Source organism: Phyllobates terribilis, unplaced genomic scaffold (genome assembly GCF_046119375.1).
Source record: "Phyllobates terribilis strain yellow unplaced genomic scaffold, ASM4611937v1 Scaffold_7__3_contigs__length_470593459, whole genome shotgun sequence".
Taxonomy (NCBI): domain Eukaryota; kingdom Metazoa; phylum Chordata; class Amphibia; order Anura; family Dendrobatidae; genus Phyllobates; species Phyllobates terribilis.
Window position 1 is genome coordinate 25,561,889 of NW_027362767.1, and position 27,180 is coordinate 25,589,068.

Below are 27,180 nucleotides of genomic sequence, written 5' to 3' on the forward strand. Positions count from 1 at the left end.
CAGATTCAATTGCTGACCAGACACATTTGACAAGAGCCCTTATAAACAGTAGAACAGTAACATTTAATGAGGCATGGCCAATGCAATGTAAATGTCTCTTTGAGCAGCAGGCTTCAGTAATAACAGTACAGTCTTCTTTGCAGTACAGCAGTTCACAGTCTGTTATCCGGTAGTACAGTACAGCACAGTTTTAATCGATACACAACCACAGGTTTTTCCTTCACAAGGACTCAATTGTACACAGATATTCTTTATCCTGCATGGAGATGGAGGGGGGAGGGTTTGATGTGGAAAATACTCTCTGTGACACAATTCCTTCCAGGCCCTATCTTCCTGCCCCATGATAGGCTTCCTGAACTAACAGTGCAGGGTTACTGACCTGTGTAGAGCTTCACCCTGGACTTGAATCCTGTTCTATTTCCTGCACTTTTGTGAGATAGAGATCACACACACCACTTCTCCCTTTGGCTGCTGCCAGAATAGTATACAAGTTCCCCACAATCGCCCTTTGGCTCTGCTAACCTCTCCCTGTCTCTTGTGACTGTGTTAACCCCTCTAGTTGCTTAATGCTTTTGAAGAAACAGCACTACTTCTGCATGCCACATATGATTATCAGGTGATATGGATTCCTTCATCATAAATGGCAGTGTAGGACTCCTCGTATACTGGTCCTCTGTATTGCACTCACAGATATTGTAATCATATGTGTTACACGCACGCCGCCTAAGTTCAGATAGGGGCGAGAGCGGTTACATGAATTTGTTGGAGTCCTGGGGGAACCGTTATTCCAGGCAACCAAAGGCTGCAGCTTCTCTCATGCACAGGACAGATTCAATTGCTGATCAGACACATTTGAAAAGAGTCCTCATAAATGTTGTAACAGTAACATTTGATGAGGCACGGCAAGTGCAATGTAAATGTCTCTTTGAGCAACAGGCTCCAGTAATAACAGCACAGTTTCCTTTGCAGCATAGAAGTACACAGTCTATTATACGGTAGCACAGTACAGCACATTTTTAATGGATACACAATCACAGGTTTTTACTTCACAAGGACTCACTCAATTGTACACAGCATTCTTTATCCTGCATGGACATGGAGGCGAGGCTGGTTGATGAGGAAGATGATCTCTGTGACACAATTCCTTCCAGTCTTTATCTACCTGCCCAATGATAGGCTTCCTGAACTAACAGTGCCGGGTATCTGACCTGAATTGAGCTTCACCCTGAACTTGAATCCTGTTCTCTTTCCTGCACTTTTGTGAGATACAAATCACACACATCACTACTCCCTTTGGCTGCAGCCAGAATAGTATACAAGTTCCCCACAATCCCCCAGGGGGTCTTCTAAACAATTCCTGTCTCTTGTGACTGTCTTAACCACCCTAGTTTCTGGATACATTTGAAGCAACAGCACTGCTTCTGCATGCCACATATGATTATCAGGTGATATGTGTAACATACCTGGCGGCGTCCTTGCATAGTGGTCCATCTCCCACTGTGCAAGAGCGCGCACTTGATCTCCAGTCCAGAATGTCTCTCTGGCTTCCCTCCATGCTTTCTGTTTGTGTCTGTTTCTGCTGCTTAAGGGCGGCGCCCGATCACTTCCTGCTTTTTGTACCTGCTGCAGGCACACCCCTTGTGCGTCCTCAGCCTATTGCTGTATGTCACCTGGCTTTTAACCCAGCTGCTCCAATGAATCCCTGCCTGAGCATTGTGTTTCATTCAGTGTGCTCTTTCACTCTGAATGTGCCAGGTCCCCTTCTGTGTTTGCTTGTCTGCCTATCCTGGAGGCTGTATTTCCAGGCCTGTCTGAACACGCTCTTTGCCTGTTCGTTTTGCCTTCTAGGGGCCGCATACCTAGACCCGCTCCTGTATCTTGTCTGTCCTGTCTGAACACGCTCCTAGCCTGTTCCTTCCGCCTTCTAGGGGCCGCATACCTAGACCCGCTCCTGTATCTTGCTACTGTGTCTATTCTTGTCTGTATACTCTTCTAGCCTGTTTCCTGTGTTTCTCTTTGTCCGTACCTTTCCTTTTTCTGCAGAGTCTGAACTCGAACCTTACTTCAGCTCGTTGTCACTGTACTCCCGTTTGTGAGTTTGTGGTCCACTCGCTACTTCACTGCAAGTACCCTGTGGGTATCTGGTTCTGCCTTTCCCTTCCTGTCTGTTCCTTGTGAACAGAGCCATGTCCCCCTTGCTCACCGCTCCGGCGGTTCTAGCCTGCTCTGCCTTTGCTCACCGCTCCGGCGGTTCTAGCCTGCTCGGCCTTTGCTCACCGCTCCGGCGGATCTAGCCTGCTCTGCCTTTGCTCACTGCTCCGGCGGTTCTAGCCTGCTCTGCCTTTGCTCACCGCTCCGACGGTTCTAGCCTGCTCTGCCTTTGCTCACCGCTCCGGCGGTTCTAGCCTGCTCTGCCTTTGCTCACCACTCCGGCGGTTCTAGCCTGCTCTGCCTTTGCTCACCGCTCCGGCGGTTCTAGCCTGCTCTGCCTTTGCTCACCGCTCCGGCAGTTCTAGTCTGCTCTGCCTTTGCTCACCGCTCCGGCGGTTCTAGCCTGCTCTGCCTTTGCTCACCGCTCCGGTGGTTCTAGCCTGCTCTACCGTTGCTCACCGCTCTGGCGGTTCTAGTCTGCTCTGCCTCTGCTCACCGCTCCGGCGGTTCTAGCCTGCTCTGCCTTTGCTCACCGCTCCGGTGGTTCTAGCCTGCTCTGCCTTTGTTCACCGCTCCGGCGGTTCTAGCCTGCTCTGCCTTTGCTCACCGCTCCGGCGGCCCTAGCCTGCTCTGCCTTTGCTCACCGCTCCGGCGGTTCTGGCCTGCTCTACTCTTGCTCACCGCTCCAGGCGGCCTCGTCCTGCTCTACTCTTGCTCACCGCTCCAGGTGACTTCGTCCTGCTCTACTCTTGCTCACCGCTCCAGGTGGCCTCGTCCTGCTCTACTCTTGCTCACCGCTCCTGGCGGCCTCGTCCTGCTCTACTCTCGCTCACCGCTCCAGGCGGCCTCGTCCTGCTCTACTCTCGCTCGCAGCTCCAGGCGGCCTCGTCCTGCTCTACTCTCGCTCACCTCTCTAGGCGGTCTCGTCTTGCCCTGCTCTCGCTCACCACTCTGGGCGGCCTTACTCTGCTGTGTTTGTCCGCCACATCTGTGGTTCTGTTCCTGAGTCCCAGTGTGTACTAGGTCCTATCCCGCCTGTGTTCCTACCTGCTAGTGCCTCCCTGTCTGCACTCTAGCCGTGCTTGCCTGTACCCCCCTGCCTGCATACCCGCCTGCCTGCATACCAGTCGTGCCTGCCTATACCCACCAGTCTGTGTTCCAGCCTAACCTGTCTGTTCTTGTATTCCCCTGTGTGGGTCAACAGCCGTGTCCGGGGTCTGTCCTGGAGTAGCACCTGGTCCCTCTGCTTGGTTCCTCCTTGGTGCACTGGCGTCGTATGCCGTCGTGCGACCCTGGTCGGATCGGGTGAATACCTACTTACGCCCCTCCAGGCATTCACTCTTCGGCACGGTCCAGTGGAATCACACGCACACGCCGCTCAGCCCGGGCATGTGCATTACAATATGGATTCCTTCATCATAATTGCAGTGTAGGGCTCCTCGTATTCTGGTCCACTGTATTGCACTCACACATATTTTAATCATATGTGTTACACGCACGCCGCCTAGGTTCATATAGGGGCTAGACCGGTTACATGAATTTGTTCGAATCATGGGGGAACCATTATTCAGTGCAACCATAGGCTGCAGCTTCTCTAAGGCACAGGACAGATTCAATTGCTGACACAACACATTTGACAAGAGTCCGCATAAACGGTAGAACAGTAACATTTAGTGAGGCATGGCCAGTGCAATGTAAATGTGTCTTTGAGCAACAGGCTCCAGTAATAACAGTATATTCTCCTTTGCAGCACAGCAGTACACAGTCTATTTTTCTGTAGCACAATACAGCACAGTTTTAATGCACACAATTACAGGTTTTTCCTTCACAAGGACTCAATTGTACACAGATATTCTTTATCCTGCATGGAGATGGAGGGGGGGAGGGTTTGATTTGGAAAATCCTCTCCGTGACACAATTCCTTCCAGGCCCCATCTTCCTGCCCGATGATAGACTTCCTGAACTAACAGTGCAGGGTATCTGAACTGTGTTGAGCTTCTCCCTGGAGTTGAATCCTGTTCTCTTTCCTGCACTTTTGTGAGATACAGATCACACAAACCACTTCTTCCTTTGGCTACAGCCAGAATAGTACACAAATTCCCCACAATCCCCCTGGGACTCTCCTAACCACTCGCTTTCACTTGTGACTGTGTTAATTCCTCTAGTTGCTGGATTCATTTGAAGCAACAGCACTACTTCTGCATGCCACATATGATTATCAGGTGATATGGATTCCTTCATCATAATTGGCAGTGTAGGACTCCTCATATACTGGTCCTATGCATTGCACTCACAGATATTGTAATCATATGTGTTACACGCATGCCGCCTAAGTTCAGATAGGGGCGAGACAGGTTACATGAATTTGTTGGAGTCCTGGGGGAACCGTTATTCTGGGCAACCATAGGCTGCAGCTTCTTTCAGGCACAGGACAGATTCAATTGATGACCAGACACATTTTTAGAAGAGTCCACATAAATGGTAGAACAGTAACATTTAATGAGGCTCATCCAGTGCAATGTAAATGTCTATTTGAGCAACAGGCTCCAGTAATAACAGTACAGTTTCCTTTGAAGCACAGCAGTACACAGTCTATTATCAGCTAGCACAGTACAGCACAGTTTTAATGCATACACAACCACAGGCTTTACCTTCACAAGGACTCAGTTGCACACAGCATCCTTTATCCTGCATGTAGAGGGAGGTGGGAGTGTTTTATGAGAGAGATACTCCCTGTGACACAATTCCTTCCAGGCATTATCTTCCTGCCCAATGATAGACTTCCTGAACTAGCAGTGCAGGGTATCTGACCTGTGTTGAGCTTCACCCTGGACTTGAATCCTGTTCTATTTCCTGCATTTTTGTGGGATACAGATAATACACACCACTTCTCCCTTTGGCTGCAACCAGAATAGCACACAAGTTCCCCACAATACCCCTGGGGTTCTGCTAACCACTCCGTGTCTACTGTGACTGTTTTAACCCCTCTACTTGCTAGATGCTTTTGAAGCAACAGCACTACTTCTGCATGCCACATATGATTATCAGGTGATATGGATTCCTTCATCATAAATGGCAGTGTAGGACTCCTTGTAAAGTGGTCCTCTGTATTGCAGAGGTTGTAATCATATGTGTTACATGCACGCCGGCTAAGTTCAGATAGGGGTATGAACGGTTACATGAATTTCTTGGAATTTTTGGGGAACTATTATTCCGGGCAACCATAGGATGCAGCTTCTCACAAGCACAGGACAGATTCAATTGCTGACGAGACACATTTGACAAGAGTCCTCATAAACGGTAGAACAGTAACATTTAATGAGGCACGGCCAGTGCAATGTAAATGTCTCCTTAAGCAACATGCTCCATTAATAACAGTACAGTCTCCTTTTCAGCATAGCAGTACACAGTGTTATACACATGCCCGGACTGGCTGGCGTGCGAGTGATTAGTGATCCTACTGTGCCATGAACCAGAGAATGCTTGGAGGGGTGTAACTAAGTATCAACCCGATCCGACCCAGGACGCACGCCGGCTACGACGCCTTGCACTAGGGAGGAACCGAGCAGAGGGACAAGGTGCCACTCCAGGTCAGACCCCGTACACGGCTTTTAATCCACACCGGGGAATACTGGAACAGGCAGGTTAGAGCACAGACTGGGTAGGGTACAGTACAGACTGGGAGACGGGTCCAGAGACGCAGATGTGGTAATCATGCAGAGTAAAGCGAAAACGCAGGTGCAGTGGACAAGGCTGAGCAGAGCGAAACCGCAGGTGCGGTTGACAAGGCTGTGCAGAGCAGAGCAAAGCCGCAGGTGCGGTGGACAAGGCAGAGCAGAGCGGAACTGCAGATGCGGTAGACAAAGCCGAGCAGAGCGAAGCCACAGGTGTGGTGAACAAGGCAGAGCAGAGCGAAACCGCAGGTGCGGTGGACAAAACTGAGCAAAGCGAAACCACAGATGCGGTAGACAAGGCAGAGAAGAGCGAAACTGCAGATGCGGTGGACAAAGCAGAGCAGAGCAAAACCACAGATGCGGTGGACAAGGCTAAGCAGAGGGAAACCGCAGATGCGGTGGACAAGGCAGAGCGGGCAGGAACCGCCGCAGTGGTAAGCAATTCAAAGCAGAGATAAACCACCAAAGCGGTGAGCAAAGACAGAGCAGAGGGGACAGGGCTCTGTTCACACAGAACAGACTGGAAGGGAAAGGCAGAAGCAGATACACACGAGGTACTTGCAAAGAAGTTCGAGTGGACTCCAAACTCACAAACAGAAGTACAGCAACAACGAGTAGGAGTTAGGTGCATGTTCAGACTCGGCAGAAAAAGAGAGGAAACGGACATAGAGACAAAACAGGTTAGGAGACAGTTCAGACATGAACTGTTACTGCAACAAAATACAGGAACGAGCCTAGGTATAGCCAATTGGTGGTTCAGACACTGCAGCAAAAGGGAAGAAACGGACATAGAGAAAAAACAAGAAACTGGTTTGGAGACAGTTCAGACAGGAACTGTTACTGCAGCAAAATACAGGAACAAGCCTGGGTATACAGCCCCCAGAGGCAGAAACGAACAGGCTAGGAGCGTGTTCAGACAGGCCTGGAAATACAGCCTCCAGGAAGGCAAACAGGCAGGGAAAAAACAGAACAGGACCTGGCACCTCAGAGGCAAAAATTCCTCTGAGGATAAAAGTTGCTCAGGCACGAGCTTCCAGATGGAGCTGGTTTAAATATCCAGTGACAGACAGCAATAGGCTCAGGACGCATTAGGGGTGTGCCCACAGCAGGTACAAGAAACAGGAAGTAACCGGGCTGCCGCCCTAAGCAGTCAGAACAGAGACAAACAGACAGCATGAATAGAAGGCAGGCCAGCAGACTGGACCGAAGACCAAGTCCGCAATCTTGCATAGTGAGAGATGGTGCACCATGCAAGCCCGCCACCAGGTATGTTACAGTACCCCCCCTTACGCCCCCTCTTCTTCAAGCCTGCAAGAGTGATCCGCAGAGAATTGGGAGGCCAGTCCTTCTCTTCAAGAGGATTACCTCTTCTGTCCACTAGAGGAAAGGAAACTGATCTCATCATCTTGTTAACTAGGATGCTACCTCCCATCAAGCCTTCCTCAGCAACAGGTGAGGTGGGTGAAGTACCAGGTACAGGGTGTAAGAAAGTCTCTGTCCATTTGTTATCAGGTAGCACCCTGGAGGGTTCAGGAGACAACTGGAGGTCCTCCACCTGGATGGAGGGGTGCAGAGACTAGGGGGTAACCACTGCTTTGGGGTACACTTGGTCAAGCTCACGGGACTAAGTGAGCGAGGTATTAGGTACAGGGTGTAGGAAAGTCTCTCTCCATTTGTTATCAGGTAGCACCCCGGAGGATTCAGGAGGCAACTGGAGGTCCTCCGCCTGGTTGGAAGGGTGCAGAGACTTGGGGGTATCCACCGCCTCGATGGACACAAGGCCAGGTTTATTAAAGATGGAGGGTCCTTGCTTTGGGACCATCCTCAATCTGGTTTAAGAAATGACATGTCTGTGAGGCGGGACGGTACCTGAAGCCAGATCATTGGTAACATAGTAGCATAGTAACATAGTTTGTAAAGCCGAATAAAGACTTGCGTCCATGAAGTTCGACCTGTTAGTTCTGTGATTGCTAAAGTTGATCCAGAGGAGGGCAAAAACCTCAAGTGATTTAGCCAATCTTCACCTGAGGAAAAATTCCCTCCCAACTCTGAAACCAGCAGTCAGAATAAATCCCTGTATCAACATACTATTTTATTCTATTTTAAGTATATGCTGAAATCTGCCTGGTATCTAGAAATGCATCCAGCCCCCGCTTGAACTGGTTTAGTGAATCGGACATTACCGTCTCCTCACTCAGTGAATTCCATATTCTCACTGCTCTTACTGTAAAGAACCCCTTCCTATGCTGGTGCTGAAACCTTTTCTCTTCCAGTCTTAGTGAATGCCCTCTTGTTACCGTAATATCCCGCCTTTTGAACAAATCGCTGGCAAGGTCTCTATACTGTCCCCTAACATATTTGTACACATTTATTATGTCCCCCCTCAACCTTCTCTTTTCCAGGCTGAATAGTCCCAGTTTTGCCAACCTCTCTGGGTATTGCAGTCCCTCCATTCCCTTTATTAATTTTGTTGCCCTCCTTTGTACCTTTTCAAGCTCATTTATATCCTTTCTATATATTGGGGCCCATAACTGAGCACAGTATTCCAAGTGTGGTCTGACCAGTGCTTTGTACAGTGGAAGAACAATGTTCTCATCCTTTGCAGCTATACCTCTTCTGATACATCCCATTACCCTGTTTGCCCTTACAGCAGCGGCCTGACTTTGGGCGCTCCAATGTAGTTTGCTATTAATTAAGATGCCCAAGCCCTTCTCCATCTCTGAATTCCCCAATGATTTCCCATTCAGTGAGTACTGGTGACTTCCATTTTTCCTTCCCATATGTATGACCTTACATTTCTCCTCGTTAAACCTCATTTGCCATTTAATGCTCCACCTACCCAGCTTATCCAAATCCCTCTGTAGGTCTGCACTGTCCTCTTTTGTATTAATTGTTTTACATAACTTTGTGTCATCTGCAAATATTGATATTTTACTATTTAACCCGTTGACTATGTCGTTAATAAAGATATTAAATAACATTGGGCCTAGTACAGACCCCTGTGGTACCCCACTAGTGACGCTTACCCAATCTGAGTATATTCCATTTATAACCACCCTCTGCCTTCTATCCTTTAGCCAGTTAGCTACCCACTTACAGACATTTTCCCTCAGCCCCATCATTCTCATTTTGTATACCAACCTATTATGTGGCACGCTATCGAACGCTTTTGAGAAGTCAAGATACACGACATCCACTGGTTCCCCCTGATCTAATCGAGAGCTAACCTCCTCGTAGAAGTCAATCAGGTTTGTTTCGCAGGAGCGATTCTTCATGAATCCATGTTGGTTCGGGGTTAATAGATTATTAGCATCAAGATGCTCCGTAATTGTCTCTTTAATGAAGCTCTCAAAAATTTTGCCCACAAAGGACGTCAGACTCACCGGCCGATAGTTTCCGGCGTCACTTTTTGCTCCTTTTTTGAATATTGGCACTACATTCGCCTGTCGCCAATCAAGTGGTACAGACACAGTCTCAACAGAGTCCTTAAATATAAGATATAACGGTCTGTCTATCACATTACTTAGTTCCCTTAGTACCCGTGGGTGTATGCCATCAGGTCCTGGTGATTTGTTTATTTTAATGTTACTGAGGCGTTTCTGTACCTCAACTTGGGTTAGATTTGTCATACTTCGTGGAGGATTAAGCTTGTCACTTCTCATTTCTCCTGTTAGTTCTACTTCCTTTGTGAAAGTTGTCGAAAAAATTTATTTAATAGATTAGCTTTATCCTCATCTTTCTCTATGATTTTGCCTTCATCACTTTTTATCGGTCCAATATTATCCGATTTAATCCTTTTACTATCTATATACGAAAAGAACAGTTTGGGATTTGATCTACTTTCCCTAGCAATACGTCTCTCTGTTTCCTCCTTCGCTATTTTTATTTGTTTTTTACAGGTTCTCGTTTTTTCCTTGTAACACATTAGTGCCTCCTTACTGTTTTCCTGTTTTAATCTCTTGAATGCCTCTTTTTTGCTATTTAACGCCCCTTTTACGTTCTTGTTCAACCATATTGGTTTCCTCTTATTTCTGGCCCTTTTATTCCCATACGGTCTATACCTCTCGCACTGAGTATTCAGAATTCTTTTGAAGGTTTCCCATTTACTATTTGTATTCCTTTGATTAAGAAATTTGTCCCAGTCTATAAGTTGAAGGTTTTCTTTCAGCTGATCAAACTTCGCCCTCCTAAAGTTTAATGTTTTTGTTGTTCCCTTATTGATAACCCTACTGAAGGGCATTTCGAAATTGATAATATTATGATCGCTATTACCTAGGTGCCCCCCATCTGTACCTCAGTTATTCTATCAGGCCTATTAGTCAATATTAAGTCCAACACGGTACAATCATCGAGACGGTGTGGGGACATTGCCTCCGCTTCTCTTCCTTCGGAGACTTCAGCGCACAGCGAGTCAGTGACTAGCAGATCTGGTGAAGAAGAAGAAGACATTGCTGACTGTCCTGAAGATATGGGGACTGGACACCCCTTGTACCTTAACAGTCCCCCAAGATACACCATACAAGGTCTCCAGACCTGAGCGGGCACTAGATCTCTTGGCTCTGGACGACTTGTGGGTAAACCAGTCAGCATCTGAAAGGAAAGCTTCTTAAAGTGTAATGCTCCAATCTGGAGCTTAATTTGTACAGACATCTTTTGACTGTTTCTGAGTAGGGCTCGTCCTTCTGCTGACAATGCCCAAACAGGCTTCTGGAGTTTTCGGACTGGAATCAAACACTGACTCTTCAAGGCTTTAAGCCCGAAACTTCCGATTAATCCGAGGCTTTTACTTGCCATGGAGACAGTCTTGGTCATCTGTGGAGAGGAAACACTAACGCCCAGGGCAGCCTCTCCTACAGGCCTAATGTCTTGGGATTCTCCAACCCTCACTGGACAAAGACTATCAGGGGGTCCCAAACAACCGCAGCGGGACTGCAATTCGATTTCGTGACTGAGTTCTGGCCTCTGCTTTGCCTGCCGAACATTGTCAACCTTCATGGATTCCATGCGAGTAGCTGCTTCTACAGGCTGGGGAACAGGAGGTCTTTGAGAGGACAGAACCTGCCGTGATGGCTTGCCTCTACGCCTAGCACGTCTGGACTGCCTCTTGAGTTTGGGAAGAGAAGTATTCTGTTGAGCATAGTCATCCTGTGAGGATTCTGGGTGGGCAGCAGTCTCTCCAGGCTGGAGAACTGGTGAGTTACCCACACACATTACCCATCGGGGCTGCTCCGGGATATTGGGAAGGGAAGCTTTATCAGAGGCTTCAGGATTGGGGACATCAAAGACCATTATAAAGGCGACCAGGAAGGCATGCAGGTCAAGGACGATAGGATCCCATGCTTCCCATAGAGGGGTGATCCATTTCAAGGCATCACCCGCTAGATAAAATAACATAAATGCCACTTTAGACCAATCGGTAGGAAAATAGAGAGGGTAGAACTTGAAATGCAGCATGCATTGCTCCACAAACGCAAGGCTTTGTTTAGGATCCCCATAGTACCGTGGCGGATCCGCAGGAATGGGTGCAGAAAGCTCCATTTGGGCTGGTGCGTACATCGCCTGGAAATCAGCTTGCGAAAAATTTTTTTCTAGGTGCACGTTTTTGCCAGAAAATGGCTCTGAGAGCAAAGGGCTGTGGGGCTCAACGGGAACCATGGCCTGAGCAAACTGTAATGCACACACCCGTACTGGCTGGCGTGCGCATGATTAGTGATCCCACTGTGCCATGAACCGGAAAATGCCTGGAGGGGCATAACTAAGTATCAACCCGATCCGACCCAGGTCGCACGCCGGCTACGATGCAGTGCACCAGGGAGGAACCGAGCAGAGGGACCAGGTGCCACTCCAGGTCAGACCCCGGACACGGCTGTTGACCCACATCGGGGAATACAGGAACAGGCAGATTAGAGCACAGGCTGGGTAGGGTACAGTACAGATTGGGAGACGGGTCCAGAGCCGCAGATGCGGCAATCAAGCAGAGTAAAGCGAAACCGCAGGAGCGGTGGACAAGGCTGAGCAGAGCGAAACCACAGGTGCAGTGGACAAGGCTGAGCAGAGCGAAACCACAGGTGCGGTGGACAAGGCTGAGCAGAGCAGAGCAAAGCCGCAGGTGCAGTGGACTAGGCAGAGCAGAGCGAAACCGCAGATGCGGTAGACAAAGACGAGCAGAGCGAAACCACAGGTGCGGTAGACAAGGCTGAGCAGATCGAAGCCGCAGGTGCGGTGGACAAGGCAGAGCAGAGCGAAAAAGCAGGTGCGGTGGACAAAGCTGAGCAAAGTGAAACCGCAGATGCGGTAGACAAGGCAGAGCAGAGCAAAACCGCAGATGCGGTGGACAAAGCAGAGCAGAGCGAAACCGCAGATGCGGTAGACAAGGCCAAGCAGATTGAAACCGCAGATGCGGTGGACAAGGCAGAGCGGGCAGGAACCGCCGGAGCGGTAAGCAAGGCAAAGCAGAGATAAACCGCCAAAGCGGTGAGCAAAGACAGAGCAGAGGGGACAGGGCTCTGTTCACATGGAACAGACTGGAAGAGAAAGACAGAACAAGATACACACGAGGTACTTGCAAAGAAGTAGCGAGTGGACTCCAATCTCACAAACGGAAGAACAGCGACAACGAGTAGGATTTAGGTGCAGGTTCAGACTCGGCAGAAAAAGAGAGGAAACGGACATAGAGAAAAAACAGGTAACAGGTTAGGAGACAGTTCAGGCATGAACTGTTACTGCAACAAAATACAGGAACGAGCCTAGGTATAGCCAAGTGCTGGTTCAGACACTGCAGGAAAAGGGAAGAAACGGACATAGAGTAAAAACAACTAACAGGTTAGGAGACAATTCAGACAGGAACTGTTACTGCAGCGAAATACAGGAACAAGCCTGGGTATACGGCCCCCAGAGGCAGAAACGAACAGGCTAGGAGAGTGTTCAGACTGGCCTGGAAATACAGCCTCCAGGAAGGTAAACAGGCAGAGAAAAAAACAGAACAGGACCTGGCACCTCAGAGGCAAAAAGTCCTCTGAAGATAAAAGTTGCTCAGGCACCAGCTTCCAGATGGAGCTGGTTTAAATATCCAGTGACAGACAGCAATAGGCTGAGAATGCATTAGGGGTGTGCCCACAGCAGGTACAAGAAACAGGAAGTAACCGGGCTGCCGCCCTAAGCAGTCAGAACAGAGACAAACAGACAGCATGAATAGAAGCTAGGCCAGCAGACTGAACCGAAGACCAAGTCTGCAATCTTGCATAGTGAGAGATGGTGCACCATGCAAGCCTGCCACCAGGTATGTTACACACAGTCTAATATCAGGTAGCACAGTACAGCACATTTTTAATGGATACACAACCACAGGTTTTTCCTTCACAAGGACTCAATTGTAAACAGCATTCTTTATCGTTTATGGAGATGGAGGGGGGGTTTGATGAGGAAGATGATTTCTGTGACACAATTACTCACAGTCATTATCTTCCTGCCCAATGAAATGCTTCCTGAACTAACAGTGCAGAGTATCTGACATGTGTTGAGCTTCACCATGGACTTGAATCCTGTTCTCTTTCCTGCCTTTTGTCAGATATAGATCACACACACCACTTCTCCCTTTGGCTGCAGTCAGAATAGTATACAAATTCCAAACAATACCATTGGGTCTATGCTAACCACTCCCTGTCTCTTGTGACTGTGTTAACCCCTCTATTTGCTGGATGCTTTTGAAGCAACAGCACTACTTCTGCATGCCACATATATCAGGTGATATGGATTCCTTCATCATGAATGGCAGTGTAGGACTCCTCGTATACTGGTCCTCTGTATTGCACTCCCAGGTATTGTAATCATATGTGTTACACGCACGCCGCCTAGGTTCAGATATTGGCGAGACCGGATACATGAATTCGTTGGAATACTGGGGGAACCGTTATTATGGGTCACCATAGGCTGCAGCTTCTCTCAGGCACAGGACAGATTCAATTGCTGACCAGAAACATTTGACAAGAATCCTCATAAACGATAGAACAGTAAAATTTACTAAGGCTCGACCAGTGCAATGTAAATGTCTATTTGAGCAACAAGCTCCAGTAATAACAATACAGTCTCCTTTGCAGCACAGCAGTACACAGTCTATTATCCGGTAGCACAGTACAGCACATTTTTAATGGATACACAACCACAGGTTTTTCCTCCACAAGGACTCAATTGTACACAGAATGCTTTATGCTGCATGGAGGTGGAGGGGGGAGGGTTTTATGAGGAAGATACTCTCTGTGACACAATTCCTTCCAGTCCTTATCTTCCTGCCCGATATTAGACTTCATGAACTAACAATGCATGGTATCTGACCTGTGTTGAGTTTCACCCTGAACTTGAATCCTGTTCTCTTTCCTGCACTTTTGTGAGATACAGATCACACACACCACTTCTCCCTTTGGCTGCAGCCAGAATAGTAAACAAGTTTCCCACAATCCCCCTTGGGCTCTGCTAAATACTCCCTGTCTCCTGTGACTGTGTTAACCCCTCTCGTTGCTGGATGCGTTTGAAGCAACAGCACTACTTTTGCATGCCACATATGATTATCAGGTGATATGGATTCCTTCATCATAAATGGCAGTGTAGGACTACTGGTATACTTGTCCTCTGTATTGCATTTATAGATATTGTAATCATGTGTTACACGCACGCCGCCTAAGTTTACATAGGGGCGAGACCGGTTATATGAATTTGTTGGAATCCTGGGGGAACCGTTATTCCGGGCAACCATAGGCTGCAGCTTCTCTCAGGCACAGAACAGTTTCAATTGCTGACCAGACACATTTGACAAGAGTCCTCATAAACAGTAAAACAGTAACATTTAGTGAGACACGGCCAGTGCAATGTAAATGTCTCTTTGAACAACAGGCTACAGTAATAACAGTACATTCTGCTTTGCAGCACAGCAGTACACAGTCTATTTTTCGGTAGCACAGTACAGGACAGTTTTAATGCAAACACAACCACAGGCCTTTCCTTTACAATGACTCAACTGTACACCGTATTCTTTATCCTGCATGTAGACGGAGGGGGAGAGGGTTTGATGAGGATGATACTCTCTGTGACACAATCCTTCCAGTCCTTATCTTCCTGCCCAATGATAGACTTCCTGAACTAACAGTGCAGGATATCTGACCTGTGTTGTGCTTCGCCCTGAACTTGAATCCTGTTCTCTTTCCTGCACTTTTGTGAGATACAGATCACACACACCACTTCTCCCTTTGGCTGCAGCCAGAATAGTAAATATGTTCCCCACAATCCCCCTAGGGCTCTGCTAATCACTCCCTGTCTCTTGTGACTGTGTTAATCCCCCTAGTTGCTGGATGCTTTTTAAGCAACAGCACTACTTCTGCATGCCACATATGATTATCAGGTGATATGGATTCCTTCATCATAAATGACAGTGTAGGACTCCTCGCATACTGGTCCTCTGTATTGCACTCACAGATATTGTAATAATATGTGTTACTAGCACACCGCCTAAGTTCACATAGGGGCGAGACCGGTTACGTTAATTAATTGGAATTCTGGGGGAACCATTATTCTGGGTGACCACTGGCTGCAGCTTATCTCAGGCACAGGACAGATTCGATTGCTGACCATACACATTTGACAAGAGTCCTCATAAACGGTTGAACAGTAACAACTAATGAGGCATGGCCAGTGCAATGTAAAGGTCTCATTGAGAAAAAGGCTCCAATAACATCAGTACGGTCTCCTTTGCAGCAGATTAGTACACAGTCTATTATCCATTAGCACAGTACAGCACACTTTTAATGGATTCACAACCACAGGTTTTTCCTTTGCAAGGACTCAATTGTACACAGCATTATTTATCCTGCATGGCGATGGAGGGGGGAAGTATTTGATGAGGAAGATAATCTCTGTGACATAATTCCTTCCAGTCCTTATCTTCCTACCCAATGATAGACTTTCTGAACTAACAGTGCATGATATCTAACCTGTGTTGAGCTTCACCCTGGACTTGAATCCTGTTCTCTTTCCTGCACTTTTGTAAGATACAGATCAGATATACCACTTCTCACTTTGGCTGCAGCAAGAATAGTACACAAGTTCCCCACAATCCCCCAGGGCTCTGCTAACCACTCCCTGTCTCTTGTGACTGTGTTAACTCCTCTTGTTGCTAGATGCTTTTCAAGCAACAGCACTACTTCTGCATACCACATATGATGATCAGGTGACAGATGAAGATTCCATGAATGGCAGTGAAGGACTCCTCGCCTACAGTTTCTCTGTATTGCACTCACAGATTTTGTATCCATGTGCTACACACAAGCCGCCTAAGTTCAGATAGGGGCGATATCATCTACATGAATTTGTTGGAATCCTGGGGGAACCGTTATTCCAGGCAACCATAGGCTGCAGCTTCACTCAAGCACAGGACAGATTCATTTGCTGACTAGACACCTTAGACAAGAGTCCTCATAAACAGTAAAACAGTAACATTTAGTGAGGCACGGCCAGTGCAATGTACATGTCTCTTTGAGCCACAGCCTAGAGTAATAACAGTACATTCTCCTTTGCAGCACAGCAGTACACAGTCTATTATTCGTTAGCACAGTACAGCACAGTTTTAATGCATAGACAACCAAAGGCTTTTCCTTCACAAGGACTCAATTGTACACAGAATTCTTTATCCTGCATGGAGATGGAGGGGGGGGATTAATGAGGAAAATGATCTCTGTGACACAATTCTTTCAAGTCCTTATCTTTTTGCCCAATGATAGACTTCCTGAACTAACAGTGCAGAGTATCTGACCTGCTGTGTTGAGCTTTACCCTGGACTTGAATCCTGTTCTCTTTCCTGCACTTTTGTCAGATACAGTTCACGCACCACTTCTCCCTTTGGCTGAAGCCAGAATAGTACACAAGTTTCCCACAATCCCCCTGGGGCTCTGTTAACCAGTCCCTGTCTCTTGTGACTATGTTAACCACTCTATTTGCTGGATGCTTTTGAAGCAACAGAACTATTTCTGCATGCCAGATATGATTATAAGGTGATACGGATTCCTTCATCATAAATGGCAGTGTAGGACTCCTCGTATACTGGTCCTCTGTATTGCACTCACAGATATAGTAATCATATGTGTTACACGCAAGCCGCTTAAGTTCAGATAGTGGCGAGAACGGTTACATGAATTTGTGGAATCCTTGGAGAACCGTTATTCCGGGCAACAATAGGCTGCAGCTTCTCTCAGGCATAGGACAGATTCAATTGCTGACCAGACATATTTGACAAGAGTCCTCATAAATGGTAGAACAGTAACATTTAATGATGCACGGCCAGTGCAATGTAAATGTCTCTTTGAGCAGCCGTCTCCAGTAATAACATTACAGTTTCTTTTGCAGCACAGCAGTACACAGCCTATTATCCGGTAGCACAGTAGAGCACAGTATTAAAGGACACACAACCACAGGTTTTTTCTTCACAAGGACTCAATTGTACACAACATTCTTTATCCTGCATGGAGATGGAGGCGGGAGAGTTTGATGAGGAACATGATCTCTGTGACATAATTTCTTCCAGTCCTTATCTTCCTGCCCAAATATAGACTTCCTGAACTAACAGTGCAGTGAATCTGACCTGTGCTGAGCTTCAACCTGGACTTGAATCCTGTTGTTTTTCTGCACTTTTGTGAGTTACTGATCATACACACCACTTCTCCCTTTGGCTGCAGCAAAAATAGTAAACAAGTTCCCCACAATCCCCCTGGGGCTCTGTTAATCTCTCCCTGTCTCTTGTGACTTTGTTAACCCCTCTAGTTCCTGGATGCTTTTGAAGCAACAGCACTACTTCTGCATGACACATATGATTATCAGGTGATATGGTTGTCTTCATCATAAATGGCAGTGTAGGACTCCTCGTATACTGGTCCTCTTTATTGCACTCACAGATATTGTAATCTTGTGTTACATGCACACTGCCTAATTTCAGATAGGGGTGAGACCGGTTACATGAATTTGTTGAAATCCTTGGGGAACCGTTATTCCGGGCAACCATAGGCTGCAGCTTCTCTCAGGCACAGGACAGATTGAATTGCTGACCAGACACATTTGACAAGAGTCCTCATAAATGGTAGAACAGTAACATTTAGTGAGGCATGGCCAGTAGTGTTGAGCCACCCCCGTAGTGTTCGAGTTCGGTTCGGTTCGTCGAACACCCGTGTGTTCGCCGAACTGTTCGTCGAACTGTTCGTCGAACACCTTCGAACACCGTTAAAACCAATGGCAGGCAAACAAAAACACATAGAAACACATAGAAAACACCTTCAAAGGTGTCCAAAAGCTGACAAACTGCTCAGAAGACACAACTAACACATGGAAAAGTGACAAGTACATATAGTCATGCGAAAAGAAAAGAGGTGGAGGAGTAAAAGGAGGGGGAGACACAGATATAGGCATGTCATGCCCTTCTAAAATCCAAAAAGTGAGAAGCCGAGACGGCCAGTCCGCTCCTGCCCGTGCCACCTCCGTGTCGCCGGGTTTGTGCCAGAGCCGCGGTGAACCCTGACGGCCAGCCCCCCTCTCCCAATACTGGTGCCTGTCCGCTGGTGGGTCGAGAGAGCCCCCCTGTGGTGGAGGCAGCTCTAAGCTTTTTAATTTAAATTGTCCCTCTAATTTGAATGAATACACTTTAAATCCATTTACAAGGATCTATTGGAGGGCAAGTCTCATGCCAACAGCCGCGTAATTCCAGCTCCAGTAGCGTCCACTAAAGCTGCTGCAGTTAAAAAGCTTTTATAAGGATCGAGCTCGGCTGTCCACCGCAAGGCATCCTAGTGCCAGTCCCAGCCCCTATGCCTTGGGGTGCCTCCTGATGCTCTTCACTAAGTATCCCGTGGTCCCGAAGCATTTCCTTTGAAAAAATTAAGTGTCCAAACTACAGGTGGTGTAGCTTGCTTAACAGCCGGGATAATCCGCTGACTAGCAGACACTGCTACTAGGCACAAAGTATTTCCTGGGCTAGATGCAGTTAAAAATTTGTAAGTAGATACTCTCGTTGGATGCTGAGAAAGCATTCCATAGAGTCTCCTGGCACGCCATATATGATTCTCTTAAAAAGCTTGGGGTAGGGGTCTAGGGGACCCTTTTATAGCCAAAATCACGGCCCTGTATCACAATACGTCACCTAGGCTGAAGATAAATGGAACTGTAGCACCGAGGGCTCGGTTGCTACAGACGTATTGCACCTCACCCAGAGGTGTGATATCTCACTCTCAGATAAGGATGGAGAGTGGATCAGGACCCGACACCTGCATGCATTACACCACATTGCCGTGGGGCAGGGCAACCAATATGCCCCTGAGATGGGCACGACAGTCCCTGTCCCTGGCTGGAGTGGGGGGAGGGAACACTGAGGAAGGGGAACCCTGCAGTGCAGGAGCAGGGAGGAAGCAGTTCCTGGGTGCATTGAGAAGGGAGTATAAAAGGTGGGCACCATCCTAGTTCAGTGCAGAGAAGTCTGAGCAGAAGTGGCAGGGAGCAGGGGCTCTGCATGAGCTCTGCTCCGGAGGCGGGCCTAGTAACAGAGGCCCAGGCCTGCAAGAGGGAGAAGGAAGGAAGAGGAGCGGAGAAGGCTCCAGGAACGAGGAATGAAGGGATCCCAGGGGTGCGGACGGGCGTGTCGCCACCGCACGCCCGAATCCACCTGCGTGGAGGGGTCAGGCCAAAGGGGGAGACCGGTCCCCGAACTAGTGGAGGCAGGAAACGACCCTCAGCTAGAAACCGGAGGCTCTGACATTTTATGTGGCGCAGCCCCTTGCTCCACCCGCTAGGAAGGCACCACATAGGGTCAGGGAAACTGGCGCCAAGTTTACCAAGAGGAGGCCCGAGGCAGCCGGACAGAAGTGTTGGTAAGAAAGGCCAGACAAAGGACACACAAAGGGGGTCCTGTGAAGCGCTCCAAAGTTATCTGGGAGTTGTCTGAGCCCCTCACCTGGTGAGCACAGTACGACGTGGGCAGCCGTTACCTGCAGACGTGGTCTGGATAATAAGAACTGTGAGTAAAGGCCCTGAACTGCATCACTGACTCCGTGTCGTTACTGCTGCTGCCCTGCACCATCACCCCCATCCTCCGCATACACTGCCCTGAGGCTATACTCCTCCCGTGGGGAGTTATGCTACGCTCTGCTGCACCCACAACACCAGCCTTAGCGGTCTGCCCTGTAGCGGCGGTTCACTCTGACCGCAATCCACGGGTGGCGTAGTCGGACATTTAAACATCAAAACCACATAAATAGTTCCGCCACTGGTTTGACCGCCCTGAGCCACGGAACCGGATCGCCGCCACGAAGACTACAACCACCAGCATCCACCAAAAAGGGTCCGGCTCCGGGTGTCCCAAGGCCCAGGGGGTGCGTCAGAACATTTTCATCACCTTTCACAATCACCAATGGGACAAGGCAGGGATGTCCTCTGTCCCCTCTCTTATACATCCTAGTGACGGAGCACCTGCTCTCATCAATTCGCCATAACCCCAATATTAGGTGGATTGAGGTGGGAGGCACCGAGTACAAGTGCTCTCTATTTGCTGATGATGTCCTAGTATATATCACTCAATCACATATATCCATCCCTGCTGTTATGGCTGAAATAGATCACTTTGTTACATGGTAAAATTTTAAAATCAATGCAGCGAAGTCTGAGGCCCTCGATGTCTCCCTCCCTAAATCCATATAGGATTCCATCCAGTCCAACTTTCCCTTTGCCTGGCCCTCACAGGGTATCAAATACTTAGGAATTCCTATTCATAGAGACCTCTCCCATCTATGTTATCTTAATTTTGGGCCCTTTATTGAACAATTCCATACAGACCACGGTTGGCAAGTTGGAACTGTGAGATTCACTACGTGCACCACTGGTATTTTGTGGAAAAGCACATGTAAGATTCTGCAACAGTCTCTGCTGATACTCCTGCATGCGTGCATCCCTTTCTATGGCAGGAATAATTTCTGCAAATTTACTTTTGTACCGGGGATCTAACAGTGTGGCAACCCAGTAGTCAGGATTATTTCTAATTCTCACAATTCGAGGGTCATGTTGCAGGTAGTGCAGCAAGAAGGCACTCATGTGTGTTGCGCATCCAGGAGCACCAAGTCCCTGTTGTGTTGGTGGCGAGGTAACAATCATGCTTCCTTCCTCTGTCCTCTCCCCCCAACCTCGCACAACAGAAATGTGATCAAGGTCTCCCTCATCTGATGAGACTTCCATCAGTTCGTCCTCCACTTCTTCCTGGGCTCCTGCACCTTCCTCACTAGTTTGGCTGCTACCATGCGCCCTGGTAAAATCATCTCCCCCACCCTCACATGCCTGCCGCCCTGGTGCTGCCGACCGTCTGGACCTTGCAGATGTTAGCCCTTCCGCATACAACTCCTCCTCCTCTACTTCCTCCACCTCCTCTTGTGCCACCACCTGACTCCGAATTCTGTTTAACATGTGCTCCAGCATGTAAATCACCGGAATAGTCATGCTGATAATGGCATCGTCAGCACTAAACATCTTCGTCGCCATTTCAAAACTGTGCAGAAGGGTGCATAGGTCCCTGATCTGAGACCACTCCTCCAGCGTGATTTGCCCCACCTCTGAATCTCGTTGGCCCAGGCTATACGTCAGAACGTATTGCACCAGGGCTTGTCGGTGCTGCCACAGTCGCTGCAACATGTGCAGAGTTGAATTCCACCGGGTAGGCACATCGCATTTTAGCCGGTGAAGTGGCAGGCCCAACGACTTCTGTAGAGATGTAAGTCGCTGAGCTGCGGGATGCGAACGGCGGAAGTGAGCACACAGCGACCGTGCCCTCTGCAGAAGGCCATCTAGTCTGGGATAGTGGGCTAAAAATTGCTGGACAACCAGGTTCAACACGTGAGCCATACAAGGCACGTGTGTGACATTGCCCCGGCGAAGGGCCGCACCCAGGTTTGCAGCATTGTCGCACACGGCCTTCCCTGGTTTCAGGTCCAGTGGAGACAACCATTCATGAAATTGGTTCTCCAGAGCTGACCACAACTCCTCAGCTGTGTGACTCACATTTCCCAGACATTTCAATGTAAAAACCGCCTGATGACGTTGAGCCCTACTGCCAGCATAGTAAGGAGGTGTGCAGGATCCCTTCTGCGCAGTTAGAAAGCTTGTGGCATGACCAGACAGGCTTTGGGTGCAGGTGGAAGACCGAGAGGAGGTTGAGGAGGCAGAAGCAGTGGAGGAAAAATGACATAAAGAGGATTGACGCACAACTCGTGGGGACGGCAAGACTTGGACAGCAGCCCCTTGTCCTGCTGTCACCATAGTTACCCAGTGCCCAGTCAGCGACATGTAACGCCCCTGTCCATGCCTACTCGTCCAAGTGTCTGTGGTGAAATGCACCCTGTCACACACAGAGTTTCTCAAAGAAGCGGTGATGTTGTGTGCGACATGCTGGTGGAGCGCAGGCACACCTTTCTTTGAGAAGTAGTGCCGACTGGGCATCTGGTACTGGGGCACTGCGACGGACATAAGGTCTCGAAAATCCTCTGTGTCCACCAGGCGGAAAGGCAGCATTTCTGTAGCCAAGAGCTTGCAGATGGTGAAATTCAACCTCTTAGCTTTCTCATGGCTAGGAGGAAATGGTCTTTTACTTGTCCACATCTGAGGGACCGAGGGCTGGCTATTGTGCTTAGACGGGGTTGATAAGGGTGTCCCCGGCAAACTGCCGGTCTGTGAGGAAGATGCAGGCGGACATGTTAGGTTGCCTTGATCCAAAGGTGGTGCTATCGATGTCGGACAGCGCTCAAGACCAGCTGGTGTTACCACCTCCAAAGAAAATGATGACCTGCCAATCACGCTGGCTGTTGCGGGTAAAGAGGTGGCAGGTCTGCGCCCCAAAACAGGTGTGACTGCTGTCCCCCCAGTCACAGAGGATGAAGAGGCCGCGGATGCACAAGATATGGCAGACGGTGGTTGGCCCGGCCGGCTAGACCGCATTGTAGCACACTGAGCTTCCCACTGCAACTTATGCTTCATGTCCATGTGCCGGTTCATGCATGAAGTACTCAAACTATGTATTTTTTGGCCTCTACTTAGCTTTTGCTGACAAATGTTACAGATAACACGAGTTGGGTCATCTTTATCGATCTGAAAAAATGCCCAGGCTATGCAAGGCTTAGCACCCATGCGACCTGAAGAGCCACCACGACTTGTGGTGAGAGGCAGAGTTGTGTTTGAGGATGCAGTTGTTGACGTGCTTCCAGTACTACGTCTCTGTCCAGGAAGGCGCAACCTGACCTCGTCGTCACTAGCATCTTCCTCCACCTCCTCTGCTGACCTCATCTCTTGGCTGACTGTGGGTTGACAGTAAGTGGGATCTCCGACCTCATCATCATCACCCTGTGCGTTATCACACCCGTCGTCCTCAGAGCCAACCTGTTCCTGCCCTGACAAAAAACTAAAGTTGTCGCTCCAATCAGGTATTTGAGTCTTATCATCGTCTTCCTCATTGTCTCCACCAACAGGAGTTACAGTTTGGGAATGAGGGTCTACATTATGGTCAGAACCTTCTGCGTCTGGTCCTGGATCCGACTCATAAAGATTCTGGGCATCAGTGCAGATCATTTCCTCGTCTGGATTCACAGAAGCGCTGGAGTCGACCTCTGATTCCCAGGCTATAGTATGAGTAAACAGCTCTGCAGACTCAACCATCTGTTCTACCTCATACTCAGACGGGCAGCTGGAGATTTGGGAGCTGTGAGGAAGCAAGTGCGATTTGGGTGACACCTTTGAGGACTGGAGTATTTGTGATGTTGAAGTTGATGTGGAGGAGAGCCCACTTAAAGGAGCACTTGATATCCGTTGAAGCACCTGCTGTTTTTGTGCCTCATCTGGAATTTGTAGCGATTGGCGTGGCCGTAAGAAAGGGATCTTATCACATTGTCCGCTAAAAGAAGTAGACATTTTAGTTTGGCTGGAAGATGGTCTTTCTTCTGCATCTACCCCACGGACACAACCTTTTTTCCCCTTCCCAACACGCCTATTCCCCTTTCCACCAGCAGTAGGCCTTTTTCCACTCATTTTGGTGGTTAACTAATTCACAACTCTGGAGTTGTTTGCACAAAAAAACAATGGATGGTAACCGAGCAGAGCTGAGTGGCCAAACTGTGGTATTAGGCCAAAACTATTGGCTGGGTTAGATGCAGAAAAAAATTATTTTTAATTTGCAACCTGATGGAGGTCAGTATAGATGGACTAATAGACCAAGTCCCACACACCGCTAGAAGCCCAAATATTTTTTCAGAGCTAGATGCAGAAAAAAATTATTTTTAATTTGCAACCTGATGGAGGTCAGTATAGATGGACTAATAGACCAAGTCCCACACACCGCTAGAAGCCCAAATATTTTTTCAGAGCTAGATGCAGAAAAAAATTATATTCAATTTGCAACCTGATGGAGGTCAGTATAGAAGGACTAATAGAACAAGTCCCACACACTGCTAGAAGCCCAAATATTTTTTCAGAGCTAAATGAAGAAAAAAATTATTTTTAATTTGCAACCTGATGGAGGTCAGTATAGATGGACTAATAGACCAAGTCCCACACACTGCTAGAAGCCCAAATACTTTTTCAGAGCTAGATGCAGAAAAAAATTATTTTTAATTTGCAACCTGATGGAGGTCAGTATAGATGGACTAATAGACCAAGTCCCACACACTGCTAGAAGCCCAAATATTTTTTCAGAGCTAGATGCAGAAAAAAATTATTTTTAATTTGCAACCTGATGGAGGTCAGTATAGATGGACTAATAGACCAAGTCCCACACACCGCTAGAAGCCCAAATATTTTTTCAGAGCTAGATGCAGAAAAAAATTATATTCAATTTGCAACCTGCTGGAGGTCAGTATAGAAGGACTAATAGACCAAGTCCCACACACTGCTAGAAGCCCAAATATTTTTTCAGAGCTAGATGCAGAAAAAAATTATATTCAGTTTGCAACCTGATGGAGGTCAGTATAGATGGACTAATAGAATGATGCTATGCCCAAAAGATTTTACTTCACTAGGTGCAGTAAAAAAATTGGTATTCTATACACAGGTGGTATATCTTGCAACACAGATAGGCTACTCCACTGACTAACACACTCTGCAATAGGCCAAAAAGGATTAGCTTTGCTAGATTCAGCCAAATGCTGTGAAAAAAACTTGCACAGCACTGGCACAGACCTGCCTGGCAAAAACTGATAGGAACTGATGTAACCTAGTCCTGAAAAGGACTCCAATTACAATTAGTCTTTACTCCCACAATCTATCTATTTAAGAGCACAGACCTGCCTGATAAAAGTCGTAGGAAATGCTGTAACCTAGTCCTTAAAAGGACTGCAATCACAACTATTCCCTACTCCCAAGCTATCTGTATATTTGTGTGAAAATTGGCTTGAAATTAACAAGGTATAGCGCACACAGCAACAGAGGTGCCGTCTAACACGCAGCTGCAGCAGTGAGAAAATGGTGGCGACGGGGAAAATGGCTTGGTCTTATAGGGCAAGGACATGTGACATACACTGCCAATCACACATGCCCTTGCTTGTGTGAAAAAAAGCACTTCGCTCCGTGTGTGCGCTGCTGATAGGCTGACAGATTGCACCTCCCCACTGCAAATGCGGGAAAGAGAAAAAAAAATGGAGATCTTCATTGTTCCTGCAGAGATCCATCCCCTGCCCCTCCCCCCGCCCCGCTGTACACTCAAACTGCGTATTAACATTAATTTTCATCATTACTGAGAAAAAATCCAGTTATGATTTTGGTGCACGAACAGTTATCGAACATAACCTCAAACAGCCGAATTTTTCTCAAATTGTTCGTGTTCGCCGACCGGCTCGAACACCGCCCAAAACAGCTCGAATTTGAGATTGGCGAACAGTTCGAGTAGAACAACGCTCATCTCTAATGGCCAGTGCAATATAAATTTCTCTGTGAGCAACTGGCTCCAGTAATAACAGTACAGTCTCCTTTGCAGCACAGCAGTACACAGTCTATTATCGGGTAGCACAGTACAGCTCAGTTTTAAAGGATACACAACCACAGGTTTTTCATTCACAAGGACTCAATTGTACACAGCATTCTTTATCCTGCATGGAGATGGAGGGCGGGTTTATGAGGAAAATGATCTCTATGACACAATTCCTTCCAGTCCTTATCTTTCTGCCCAATGATAGACTTCCAGAACTAACAGTGCAGGGTATCTGACCTGTTTTGAGCTTCACCCTGGACTTGAATCCTGTTCTCTTTCCTTCACTTTTGTGAGATATAGATCACACACACAACTTCTCCCTTTGGCTGCAGCCAGAATATTAAACAATTTCCCCACAATCCCCCTGGGGCTCTGCTAACCACTCCCTGTCTCTTGTGACTGTGTTAACCCCTCTAGTTGCTGGATGCTTTTTAAGCAACAGCACTACTTCTGCATGCCACATATGATTATCAGGTGATATGGATTCCTTCATCATAAATGGCAGTGTAAGACTCCTCTCATACTGGTCCTCTGTATTGCACTCACAGATATTGTAATAATAATAATAATAATATTTTTTATTTATAACATATTCCGCAGCACTTTACAATTAAGCGGGGACATGTACAAACAATATATTCAATACAAGGTGAGACAGTATAACAGTTACATCAGGAGTGAGGTCCCTGCTCGCAAGTTTACATTCTACAAGGAAATGGGGGGACACAATAGGTGGAAAGTGCTTGTTATTTCAGGTCAGGCAATTATAATAAGTCGGGATTATCATATAAAGCTGTATGATCCAGTCACCAGCCTGTATGTTCAAGCGCAATACTCAATTACCGAGTGCAGTTATCGTGTGCATGGAGGGTGTAGAAAGAGATGAACAGTAGGGGGCAGATTCTGAATAGTATTTAGGAGGGAACAGGGGAATGTTAGTTTACTGGGTATTTGAGATGGTAGGCTTGTTTAAAGAGATGAGTTTTTAAAGCGTGCTTGAAGACATCGGGGCTAGGCATTAATCGGATCGTCTGGGGTAGAGCATTCCAGAGAACTGGCGCAGCACGAGAGAAGTCTTGGAGACGGAAGTGCGAGGTTCGGATTATGGGGGATGTTAGTCTTAGGTCATTTGTGGAACGGAGGGCAGGTGTAGGACGATAGACTGAGATGAGAGAGGAGATATAAGGTGGTGCAGAACTGTGGAGAGCTTTGTGGGTGAGAGCAATGAGTTTATATTGGACCCTGTAGTGAATGGGTAACCAGTGTAATGACTGGCACAAGGTGGAGGCATCGGTGAAGCGGCTGGACAGAAATAGGTCCCTGGCTGCCGCATTCAGGACA